Below are 12,738 nucleotides of genomic sequence, written 5' to 3'. Positions count from 1 at the left end.
GGTTAGAATCATGTGTGGGGTTCATAGTCACACATCTTGTAGGCATCTTTTTAAAAGATTGGCAATTCTTACAACAGCCTCACAGTAAATTTAATCACTAATGAAATTTGTTCTCAACAACATGGACCAGTTTAAAAACAACAGTGACATTCATGATTGTAATACCAGAAAAAAGAAAGACTTACACTATCCTTTACTCAACCTATCTTTGCCACAGAAAGGGGTAAAATATGATTCTATAAAAATTTTCGACAAATGACCAGATGAAATAAAATGTCTGACAGACAGCAGTAAAAGCTTCAAAAATAAAATTAAATCACAACTCCTTGACAACTCCTTCTATACCACAGATGAATTCTTGAATAGGAATAAATAAATCTATAAATATAGTATATGGATTTTGTGCCATTTAAGGGAATGGGGTAAATAATAGAAATATTAATCTTTATAGATATTTTTTTAAAAAAAATCTTGTTTCATATGTGCATTTCTTGTGCACTTAACATGTTCCACATTATAACGGTTACCGTACCGTGTGATTGATCAATGGAACACGCAACCAAACAACCAAACAACTAATTAACTAACTAATAACAATCACTTGAGCAACCTGGACTAAAAGGCAGAAGATTGATACGTCTCTTACCTACTTCCAGATTTGTTAATATGAGAAACAATAGAGAAGTGTATTTTTCATTATATTACACTGTTTTCATCAGTAATACACAATCTAACTTTTCCAGCTTATTTTTTCTTGTGACAGCAAAAAGTCTGCTCTACTTAATACACTTCTACATACCAACTAGAGCAGCTTTTTATGGCTGCCTCAATTTCTGCAACACTCTTACTGCATTTCATGCTTTCCGTGTCCCTCTATGGAACTGCCCTTTTTTTAGCCATAAAGCTGGTACTCAAGCAAATAATATCACTAGGCATGCTCCTCACTGGTAAAGTGCCTACATTTTATGTTGGTGTGACAGCCTCTATGCTGTCTGTAAGAATGAATGTAGACAGATAAGACAAATGGAAATATCAACAATATCAGCAAAAAGATAAGATTCTTGTCTGAACTGTCAGAGATGGTGCTCATTTGTGTGAAGTCGTACTTGCTTGTGTGAATGAATGAATGAATGAATGAATGTGTGTGTGTGTGTGTGTGTGTGTGTGTGTGTGTGTGTGTGTGTGTGTGTGTGTGTGTGTCTCTTTCCTTTTCTTTTCTGAAGACGATTTCAGCCAAAACTAAATGTGTGACAGTCTTTTTCTTGTGCCTGTCAGCATCTCAGCGAATCATCTTTACAGTGACCAGAAATCTATCTCTATCCTTATATTGTTGATATTCTAACATGAATTTTGTCCATTGTTTGAAAACTGAAATATAACAGCCATGGCCTTGGTGTTTGGTTCACCACGCTTTGATATGATTGGGATACTTCCTAACACATCAGATTTTCAAATGTAGTACTTTTGGTCTCACTGTCCACCTCTTTTCAATTTGCATCAAATGTATCTATCTTGTTTTCACCTCTGCTCCTCTCCTCCCTCCTGTTTCCCTTATCACTGATTTGTTGCCCCATCTATCATTTCAATGTTGAGTTCCCAGTGTGATGTCTTCCTGTGTCTGCTTTAACCTGAGGTGTACTACACACATAATCTCTGAATGATCTGATGTTCTACAAAATTTTCCTCTCTTTTGACAGATGAAGGAAGCTTCAGTACCAAATGCTAAAGTCTGTTACTCTTTATTTTTGTCTGTCTCCACCAAAATCTGTTAACCTTTATTTTTATCTATCTCTTATTGGATATTATATGATTATGTATCTTTACATAATTACATTATTGCATGGCATCCACTCTATTTCTTCATTTCTTATGTGTCACATATTTAATGTAAATGAGCTGTTACTTCAAAGTAATTCTATTATTCTGTATTTTAACTAAATAAGTATCTGCTTTTCCAGTATCATAACCGAGTGTTCAACACCGAGTTTTTTGGCATTAGGGCACAGAACTTTAAGATCATTAATGATCTAAGAATTCTTCAATAATCTTTGTATGTTGAAAGCCCATGTGGACTCCATGCTCATGAATGTGCACACAGTCACTAGTATGATGTACCTAAGAAATGTCATCAACATAGTGACCTTTCTGGGGAAAACAACCACTGACCATAGAGAATCTTTTTATTAAATTGTTTAACATTTTTTATCTTCTTACTCTGAATTTCAGTTCACTTCACATGCAGCACACAAGCATTATTCTTTACACAAATATATGTATGATTTCATTTTTGTGAGTAATCATTTACATGGGAAGCTCGGCTATTATTTCCATAATCCGTGTATAACAATTGACCATTTCTCCCCTTCATTTGACTCTCAATATCAACCTTTCTGTGTGCACTTTTACCCTTTAAAAAGTGAAAAATACCCATTTAAAAAAAATTTCCTTGGCCGGCATGAGACATGAAACAAAGAACAAGTAAAAATACAGTCACACACCAGTGAATCTTAAGTCTTTGCTTCTTGTTGGACTTAACTGGCTGCCTGCATCCTCTGCTGCCTTTTCTTTTTGACAGCTCCTGTTCTGTCTAAGAAAGTGTCTTCATCACTATTACAGAAATGGCTTTTCTTGTAATTCTTAGCTTTTTGGTTTCTGCTCTCTGTAAATCACACACCAAAATTAATTACCATCTCATTCTCCAAAATTAATTATATCCTATTCAGCAAGAGCTTATCATTACAAACTTAACAGTTCAGGACAAAATAAATGAACAAGGTGTTCACCACAAATTGCATTCTTACACACACCACAGCAATCAGACCAGTCATATGCAAAATTGGTAGCTATCCAGTTGATGTAGCAATGAATAGTGCCAACTACTGTGTAACAATGGTGACATTTGGGTTCATATAAATACACAATGAAACATATTTGTGTTTTCTATGTCACTTGCCAAGAGCAGCAGCTAGCATATATCTTTTAGCAATAAAGTTCATTATAATCAAGTACTCACATAAATTATTTCAGGGGCTAACATGGTTTCAACTTAATGTCATTCTCAGTAGCCCTTTGAATGAGTCTCAGCCTAAAGCTACGTCACAATACATCAAACATTACATCAGGTATGTACCTCCTAGCACCACCTTCAGTGTCTACCACCACAGCATGATAGTTTAGTAGCATGAGCTACGAAACGTTTCATGTGTTCAACTCACCATGTGTTACCTTGTATAAAGCATCATTTGCACGGATGGACAGCACATACAGGTTTCCTGGGAAGAACCTCAGACATATGGCAACTCAAGACATATTTTGAAGAAAGCCTTAGGCAAAGAATAATTCCATGGTCAATTAAAAATGGCTGGTAGGTTGTAATGGGTTTAGCCACTCAAATATTTGGCAGTAATAAATGTCATTACTACGACGAAACATGATACTGTCAAATGCATAGGATGAAATGGTTCAGCTGAATGCTCAAATTAGTGGAACTCTGCCAGTTATTCTAATTGATTAATGGAAAATCTCATATAAAGATGTGAAACAAATACTAACAAAGAGATAGAGGGGCTGGCCAGTACTTACCTCAGCTCAGTACAGCCGATAGATACACAAAAAACAACCGAAAATTTAAGTTCCTAGTTTTCGGAATAAATGTTCCTTCATCAGGGAGGAGAGAGGGGGAAGAAGGGAAAGTTATTCTAATTGTGTAACCACATGAACTAATATGTTAAACTAACTGGGCAACAGCACGTACCCTCAGAGGTGATAACACCGTGACCCATGCAAAGGCAAAGAGCAAAAATAAAATTTTTTCATAGACGCAGGCAGTGTTACAATGAGACCATGTGATTATTGTGGCGCATTTACTATGATTATTTTCAAACACTGAATGCGTATGTACATTATTACAATTACTGGTTTTGGCAATAGTTATCTTCATATCTGTTAAGGCAAATGAAATTTATATATGCTATAACATGTGAAGATGGCTAATGTTGAAACTGGTAATTGTAATAAAGTACAAATGTGATCAAGGAATGAAAATGACTGTAGTGAAAAACATGACAAAATGTCATTAGGCAACAATGACACACAAAACATCTGTTATAAACCTTTGCTTGAGTTTCTGGTCCAAGAGGAGAGAAAAATGCCTTCACTAGAGGTCCCTTTACAGGCAACATCTGCCAGAAAACCTCGGATGAGAGAGCCTCAGCAGACAGAAAGAAGAAATCAAGGTTCATGTCACCAATTATGGTGCTTCAATTGAAGGATACATACAGAGCCACAGGCAGACAGTACAGTTCTATATCAGCAGAAAAAAACCTATACCTTCAATGCCACCCAAACACTACAGTAGTTTACCTACAATATCATCCACAGATTACAGCACCACATCAAAGTCGGCAATGCATATAGATACCACAGACATTTGTGACATCTCGCTGCCATTTTCTATGATAAATGGAAGAGGCTCAAGAAGACACCCACATTCTCAGCACAGCAGCACCCTCGCACAGAGGTTAATATAGAGCTGAGCGAGTCTCAGATGGAAATATCCTTTTGTAAATGCTGAACACTGTATATCAGGAGAAGAGTTTGTTAATTAATACATCAACTTATGCTTTAATAGGCAGTGACAGCTGTAAATTATCAAGCATTCCTGTGGCAAATATTGTACCAAGTTAAATAAACCATTTCTACGTTGTCAGTGTTCACATCCACAATCAATTCAGAAATTTTAACCGCCAGTAATGTACCATTTGTGAAGTCATAAGCCCTTAGCAAAAAATGTCCCTTCAGCTCTGACGAGAGGTAATATTATTTTCACAGCACTATAAAATTTGCCACAAAATCTAAGTTTTTATAATGTATTTTAGCCTGTTTGCGCTATATAGAATCTGATAAAGTGCCTCATCCACCTAGAATGGTGAGCGATTATCACACTAATCACAAGATAATGGGTAGCCCCTATTGTTGTAATGGAAAACCCAAAGAGAGCTCTTTCAAGATTTCAAATTTATCAGTAATGCCTGAGCTCTAATTGATGTCTGTTTTGTGATCTGTGATCTTCAGTTTTAAGATTGGATCGATGGAGCTCTCAATACTAGTCTTTCCCAAGCTGTTCCAACATCATCCATCAGGACACAGGCACTTCCTGCCCGCCCACTTGTCAGCTGTTTTGCCAACTCTATTGCCTGCCAGTGGGCACTTGAGCTGAAACAGTCTGGTCTATATAAATCTCTTCATCTCTGCATAACTATTGCAACCTACACACATCTGAACCTCTTTACTGTGGTCAAACTTCATTCTTTCTCTACAACTCCCTCCCTGTCCTCCCCCCCTCTCCACACCCAAATGTACTTCCCTTCCTTCCCAAGTTGCTGCCTCAGGATGTGTCCTGTCAGTCTCTCTACCATCCAACTAATTTACAAAATATCTTAGTACATCCTTATTCTACACCCTTCCAGGCCCCAGCCACACAGATAGTACCTCTGGGGAAAACTGAGGAGAGAGATCTGTCTGATGCACCCAGCCAGCACATACTACCTCTGTACCACCAGAGAGGTATCCTATAATATCAGAGGCAGGGCCACCTGTGAAAGCAGTCATATTACATACCAACTCTGCTTCAACTTCTGCACACCATTTCATAAGGGCATCACTACCACCAAACTGGGGCCAAGAGCAATGACAACTCAGCCATGGAACATCCTAATTTGCAGGCCATACTATCTGGATCCTTACAGCCTCACACCACATTCTATGGATTGTTTCGATGCAATTATCCTCACAACATGTCAACTGATCCAACAATCCTTCTGGCCTTGACCTCCACTACCCCTACCTTGTGAACCTGACTTCAGTAATACTGCATCCACATCCTCCTCTCTGGAGTCTCCCTCTTCGTACTATCTCACCCTCTCAGTGCACCAATACACTCCTCCACACCCCTGCCAGTGCCCATGGGCATCACATTCCTACATTCCTATTATGTAAACCTACTACCTCACATCCTGCCAGCCACAAGCCACCTCCTTCAGTCCTCCCTAACTTTCTCCTCATGCCCACTTCACCCCCACACAGTCAATCTGCAGTGCAGGCATAACATAGGCAGTTGATGCACAACATAGTCTGGGAGACAAGTCTTTGGTAATGACAATTCAGCAAAGTCCTTCTGTTGCCTAGGGACCGCACGAAGCCTGCCAATGACAGACTGCACTCGAGCATGTAGCAGGAGCCACGGTACCAACTTTACATGCACAAACTGCCTATTGGCTTCTGTCTTGGGTTCTTCAGCCGACGTTCATCTAATGATTTTTCTGACGTTTCGCCAGCACGAGTGGCTGGCATTGTCAAAGCTTCACCCTCCATTGCCAGTGGTGAACTGGAGCTGAGCTCGCGGGCGAAGACTATATGTACCTGGTGCGCCAACGTCCGAGGGCTTCTCCGCGGTCATTTCCGGTGCGGTTCTCCTCTTGCTAACTGTGATGGTCGTTCGCTGCAGTACGGGAAGCCAGGATCCGTTTACCTTAAGGCTTTCCTTTTTCTTGTTCAAACTGTTCACGTGTTTTTGTATTTCTACAGCTTCTCTGAACAAGCGGCATGTGATAATGCTTCTCTACAGCCAGAACTTCCGTGTCGGTGAATTTTATTACGTAATAAAGTCGGCAAGTTCGTTGCCTGGGATGACATCGTGTACTGGGGTCCACACAAACACCACTGAATGATGGGACCTGTCTGGGGCATAGATGGACTCCAGAATTGACGCCACCAAAGGATGGCGAGGGTAGCACTGGTCGACAGCTTGTAGGCTGCTCAAGAAGTCAGTACAAAGAAGAAACGATTCCTCGGGGCACGAACGGATATACCGAGCTCTGCAGTGAATACAATGCAGCCATTAGGAAAGGAATGCTGTTCAATATGGCCTCTATGGACAGCGGTGAAGCCAACATTACCATCAGCCATCTAGCCATTGGTGTAAACCACATCAGAGACCCATAACACTTCAAGAATCTAGAGGAAGTGACAGCGGAGAGCTGCAGGGTTAACGAGTCCTTAGGGCCAGGCGAAGCTTCAGCCTACAGCTACACCACAGAGGTGTACGTGAATGGACCTTGAGGAGAGGTGGTGAAGGGAAGGACTCCAGTTCAGACAGAAGTGATCACATGTGAACCACAATCTTTAGTCCTGACCTGGGCCACCTATGCAGGAGGTGAAATGCCGTAACTGGGAAAAGAAGACGGTAATTAGATTGTTCAGGAGCGCCATGAATGTGTGCAATGTAACAGGCAAGCAGTAGTGCACATCTGATCTTCGATGGAGGGACTCCAGCCTCCACCAGAACGCTTGTCACTGGACTTGTGCTAAAAGCTCCTGTCGCTAGTCAAACTCCACAATGGTGTAACGGGTCAAGCAAACGCAATACTGAGGGCACTGCCAAACCATAAATTGCACTCCCATAGTCAAGGCGGAATTGAACAAGGGCTCTATAGAGCTGCAGCAGCGTGGGGCGATTTGCACCCCATTGGTGTTGCTCAGGCAGCGGAGGGCATTAAGGTGTTGCCAACACTTCTGTTTAAGATGAGGAAGCCAAGTCAAACGAGCCTCAAAAACCAGACCTAAGACTCAATATGTCTCCACTACAGTAAGTGGATCGTCATTAAGGTTAGGTACTGGTTCCGGATGAACGGTACAACGCCGACAGAAATGCGTACCATTCGTCTTCATGGCTGAAAACTGGAAGCCATGGGCTAGAGCCCATGACTGCGCCTTGTGGATGGCTCCTTGCAGACGGCACTCAGCAACACCAGTACCGGAGCAGCAGTACGAAATGCAGAAGTCGTCTGTATACAGACAAGGTGAGACAAAGGGCCCGACAGCTGCTGCTAGATTGTTAGTGGCCACTAAAAATACAAAGATACTCAATACAGAACCCATCGAGACTCGATTCTCCTGGATGTGGATGGAACTATGGGAGGCACGGAAAGTACGGAGCGACAGGAAGTTTTGGATAAAAAATAGGGACTGAGCCTTGGAGAACCTACTCATACAATGTGGCAAGGTTATGATGATGCCAGGTTGTCTCGTATGCTTTATGTAAGTCAAAAAAGACGGCAACGGCAACCAGGTGTTGGAATCTAGAAAAGGCTGTTTGGATGGCAGACTCAAGGGACACAAGATTATCAGTGGTAGAGCGACCCTGGCGGAAGCCGCCCTGACATGGAGCCAGTAGGCCATGTGACTCCAGGATCCAACCTAACCTCCGACACACCATACGTTCTGGCAGCTTGCAAAGAACGTTGGTGAGGCTGACAGCTATCCACATCAAGTGGGTTTTTGCCAGGTTTGAGCAGCGGAATGGTGGTGCTCTCCTGCGATGGAAAGGCACCATTGCACCAGATCCGGTTGAAGAGGACGAGGATATGTTGGTTGTAGTCAGGTGAGAGATGTCTAATAATCTGGCTGTGGATCCAATCAGTCCCAGGAGCTGTGTCCGGGCAATGTGCAAGGGCACTAAGGAGGTCCCACTCTGTAAATGGGTCGTGTATTGGATTAGAGAACTTTCCCTTCCAGCCACCATTTGAGAGTGTGAAAGGCTGGGGAGTAATTCTCTGACGCAGAGGCTCAAGCAGAGTCTGGTACCGCATGCCACGGAATTTGAATCTCCGGAAGACGTCACGGACATTGAAGACCCCTAGAGGTCTCTGCACCATCACGCCGTAAGCTGTGGTGGCGCGCACTTCCTGGCCCGCATTTAGTATGAGGGTGCCACAGTGGAACACGTAGTTCCAGCGGCCCAATAGAGTATTTAAGCGCCTGCCTCTCACTCAGCCAGCAAGTCTAATCGTTGCGTGAGTTTCAACACATTGCCTCGATAAAAGCCAGCATCTTTATCGTTATTTGTTTTCATTACTAGTGGATATCTTGGAATTCGTTTGGTTGTATCTGTCACTCCATTGCTCCGTCGTTTTTTAGTGTCTGTCCTGTCCGTTCATTTGTTTGTTCGCGGGCAACTCTCCGTTTGTTCCTGCCGCACTTTCTCAGCCACCCCGCTACCATTCCGGTCACGGTCACAACAGGCTACAACATCTTTGGTGACGACGTAAATGGTGGTAGTTGTTAGCATGGAGACAAAATTGGTCTGTCTTCTGGAGCAACAGCAGCAGCTCATGCAGCAGCAGCAACAGCAGCTCCAGTTAGACACCTTACAAAAGTCACTGCAGCTGCTGATGGACAAAGTCAGTGCCTGGGACGCTTTACCACAACAGCTTCCGAGTCCTTGGGTGTCCAATGCTTTCCCACATCCGGCGTCATTTCCACCCTTTAATGAAGCTAAAGAGGACTGGGAAACCTACTTACATTGGCTGAAACAACATTTCACGGACGACTCCTTGCAGCGGTCGTTGTTTCTTGTCTTGGGCCTCCCCAGACGCGTTCATTCTTCTCTGCAAGTTGACACCGTTGTCCGATCCTGTGGCTCTCTCTTTCCAGGAGATACGCCTTTTGCTGACAAACTATTATTCCCAATGCTATCATGTGGTCGCCTCTCTGCTGGAGTTCCACCAATACTATAAACAGCCTGGTCAATTGTATCGTTTCTGGGTCACATACTTGCAGGGTCTCAGCCTTCGATACGATTTTATGTGCACCAATCAGCAGTGTAACACTTCGTATAGGGACTCCCTGATCTGGGAGGTGGTGGTTCAGCTGTTTCCCGATCCTGAGGTCTGCACTACAGCGTTGAAGCTCGACTGGAAGAGATTTTCCACATTGCCCATTCCTTTGAAATTGTTCAAGTGGCTAACGAGCATCTTATAGCGCAATCGCAGGTGGCAGCGTTCGCAGCATCATGGCGGGTTCTGCCTTCGCGATGTCAACGTGGCCCGACTGACAGAGGCCAGTGCCATCAGCACTCCTCATTGTCTGATGTCTCTATGGCCCTCGTCGCCGGTCGCGTGGCCCACATCCATCTTTGCCCACAGTGCTTTACTGCAGATTCGCGGGCTGATTGTCTCAATTGCTGGAAAACGTGCTCACTGTGTAACAAACAGGGCCACATCTGATCGGTTTGTCGTAGTCGCTTGACTCACTCTAATCCTGCCCCTCCTGGGCCTCAAGATACAGTCCATGCTCTGCAATCGGTCGTTCCACATGATGACCCATCCGCATGTAAGCTTTTCCTCACGCTCAGCATTTTCACTGAGGATGTCAGTTTTCAGGTCGACACTGGGGCCACCGTCTGCCTGATTAATACGGCGACATATACCCAGCTACGCTCTCCTGCGTTGTCACGTCCCTCTCGCCATTTGGTTGCCTACGGAGACAGTTCCATTCCCCTTCGTGGACAGTTCGTCGTCCGGGTGACATACAAGCATGTTCCCCGGCTCCTTACCCTCTTTGTCATCGACCATCCATCGGCTTCAAATATTTTTGGCCTGGATGTGTTTCAACTGTTTAGCTTTTTAATTTCTGACGAAGTTAAGGTCGTTTCCACTGCTGTTCCTTTTCAGGACTTGGACAATCTGTGCTCCCCTTTTGCGTCATTGTTTGCAACGGATCTCGGATGTGCTTCCGGCTTTCAGGCGCAAAGCACCCTACGGCCAGAAGCACAGCCTCGTTTTTTCTGGGCCCAGCCCCTCACGGTGACCTTACAACTGGCGGTCAAGCAGGAACTTGGTCGGCTCCAGGCCACTGGCGTTCTGGAGCCTGTAACTTATAGTGCCTGGGCGACACTACTGGTGGTCATACGGAAACCCAGTGGGTCCCTTTGACTGTGTGGGGACTGTGGCGCTATAGTCAATGCTCAGTCCCTCATTGACACTTACGCCATTCCTTGAAAGGAAGACCTTCTCGCCAAGCTTGCCAGGGGAGAGTATTTTTCAAAGACCGGCCTGGCATAGGTATACCACCAGTTGCCCTTGGATGCCGAATTTCAGAACATCATAGTTATCAACACACCTTTTGGATTGTATAAGTACAAGCGCCTTCCATTTGGTGTCTCTTTGGCACCGGCCATTTTCCAGTGATTCCTGGAGCAGCTTACCCAGCCTATCCCCGCTTGTGTGAATTATCTAGATCACTGGGCGTTCCCGCCAGGAACATTTGCGAAACCTCAGTGCCTTATTTCACGCTCTGCAGTCTGCTGCTTTATGCTGTTGGCTGGACAAGTATTGCTTTTTTCAACCGGAAGTGGAATACTTAGGCCACTGGCTTAGCAAAGATGGCATTCGCCCTTCGGGTCATAATGTTGTGGCCATTGAGGCCCTTCCTCAAGGACTTATCTGAACTCCAGGTGTTTTGGGCAAGGTTACTTATTACTTAAAGTTCTTGCCCCAGCCCGCCTCCGTTGCTAAACCCCTCAATCACTTGCTCTCAAAGGGGTACGTTTTGATTGGACTCCTGCCTGTGACCAGGCTTTTCTCCATTAAAGGCGATGCTCAAGTCCACCCCTTGCCTTACTCCCTTCTCTCTGGAGCGCCCCTTGGTTGTGGAAGCTGATGTGTCAGCATATGGCATTGGGGCCATCCTTGCACACCGGGATGCCGATGGCTCCGAACAGCCCATCGCTTATGCCTCTAAGACGTTGACCCCAGCACAATGGAACTACTCCCAGGTAGAAAAGGAGACCCTGGCAATCGTGTTCGCCATCCAAAAATTTCACACCTATCTCTTTGGACCATAAACCCTTGATTACCCTTTTCGGACCCCACTCACCTTACAGAGTGGACAGCTCAATGCCTCCAACACTGGGCATTGTTTTTACGTAATTAGGCTTACGCCATCCGGTATAAGCCCACCACCAACCTTGCTAATGCGGACACTTTTCACATCTCCCAGCGGGACCTGATCCTGCCTTTGACCAACAGGAGGTCCTCTGCTTTCACATTTATTCCGCCTGCAGGATGTGTTGGACGGTCTGCCTCTTATGGCTGCTCACATTGCTGCAGCTACCCATTACAACCCTGTCTTGTGGCAGGTTTTCAACTACGTGGTCCACGGGTGCTCCTCCTATGTTGCTCGTCAGATGCAGCCCGATTTCAGCCCCTGGTGCCACTTGTCCCACAGGCTCTCCGTGGTCCATGATGTCCTGTTGGCCACGGAGTTGGATGCCCATCGGGTGGTTATCCCTCCAGAATTGCGGCTTTGGGTGCTCGGTTTGTTACACCATGGGCACTGGGGTATGTCCCGTATGAAGTTTTGGCTCGCCGGCTTATGTATTGGCCTGGCATCCATGGCGATATCGAGTGCCTGCTCCACGGGTGCACTGTCCGTGCGTATCAACAGGCAAGCCCCTCTCAGTCGTTTGCACCCTGGCCTGTGCCTCACCGGCCCTGGGATAATATCCATATTGATTTTGCATGCCCGTTTTTTGGGGGTCCATGTGGTTACTCACCGTCAATGCCAACTACAAATACCCATATGTTGTCCACATAGCATCCACCACCATGGAGGCTACACTCAAAGCCCTGGCCCAGGGTCTTGTCATTGAGGGCCTGCCACACAAGTTGGTCTCCGATAATGGTCCCCAATTCACGGCGTCCTCCTTCCACAACTTCTGTCAGGTCAACGGTATCAATTATATACGTAGTCCCCTTTCCACCCTTCATCCAACGGCGCGGTGGAGAGGTTTGCTGCATTTTTAAACAGAAGTTGACAAAATCAGTCGATGGATCTCCAACCACGTCGGCCCTTGCCTTGTTTTTGAGCACCTATTGCACTATGCCAATTGACGGACAC

This window comes from Schistocerca gregaria, chromosome 4 (assembly GCF_023897955.1).
Source record: "Schistocerca gregaria isolate iqSchGreg1 chromosome 4, iqSchGreg1.2, whole genome shotgun sequence".
NCBI lineage: Eukaryota > Metazoa > Arthropoda > Insecta > Orthoptera > Acrididae > Schistocerca > Schistocerca gregaria.
Note: the sequence above shows the minus strand (reverse complement) of the source record.